The sequence below is a fragment of the Oncorhynchus nerka genome, linkage group LG15 (assembly GCF_034236695.1).
Source record: "Oncorhynchus nerka isolate Pitt River linkage group LG15, Oner_Uvic_2.0, whole genome shotgun sequence".
Classification (NCBI taxonomy): domain Eukaryota; kingdom Metazoa; phylum Chordata; class Actinopteri; order Salmoniformes; family Salmonidae; genus Oncorhynchus; species Oncorhynchus nerka.
The window spans coordinates 54950925-54951925 of record NC_088410.1 but is presented as its reverse complement, the minus strand read 5'-3'; positions in this window follow the sequence as shown (position 1 = coordinate 54951925).

The window sequence follows — 1001 nt, the reverse complement described above, 5'->3', positions numbered from 1 at the left end:
CAACCTGCTGGGATGAATACATCACACCTTAATTGGGGAGGACCTGTATGTGCTAATTGCTGGAGTGGAATAAGTGGAATGGTATCAAATACATCAAACACATGGTTTCCGTGTGTTTTGATGCCATTCCATTCGCTCTGTTCTGGCCATTATTATGAGCCGCCCTCCCCTCAGCAGCCTCCAGTGGAAAACATACACACACGAGATAGAACTTCACGTCGGACATCTATCAACAACATATTCTTCAAAAAAGGGAGGCTCATCCAAAACTAAACAGTGGAGCGATCAACCACACTGAAGAACATAAACAGTTCTCTGTAGCGATGTGGTAAAATATGGTTGTGGGATCGGTGGTTGGGTCAGTAGCTTGTCTCAGCAAGGAGATTAGCCTAGGTATGCAGCGATTGTTTAAGATACAACGTGCGACAAAAACTCTGCTCATCTGTCTGTTGAAAACCATTGTAAATAAAGCCATTATCCGTATTGTTATCTTTGACATGCCCATCTGAATCAGTGTCTCCACACACATACACACCTCTAAATGTATATTCTGCAGGCAGTAAAACGGATTGGCACCACTGTGTGGTAACCCTGGCATTCCGTGGGTTTTGGCGTGTGGCGGTATATGTTGAACACCACCTGTGTGTAATCAAACCTATACTCAAGGCTGCTGGATACACACACTGTTTTTCTCCATAGCCACTGACAAACATCCCCAGACCAGGGTGTGTTCTGTGGCTCACCTCCGTCTCACGCACGCACACACACACACACACACACTGCCAAACGGCCACAGCCGCACCCGTAGCTTCCGCATATCCTTAAGGTAAGGTATCCGTGGCAACAACAGGGTATAATGTTTTTTTTTTTAGAGGGGTGGGAGGTTCTAATGACTAAAGACCACAGACCGTGACGGTCCTAGCCCCCCTTCCCCCACCCCACGACTCAACATAAAATTGGCAACGTAGTCATGACACGTCAAATGTTGTGTTTACAAAGCA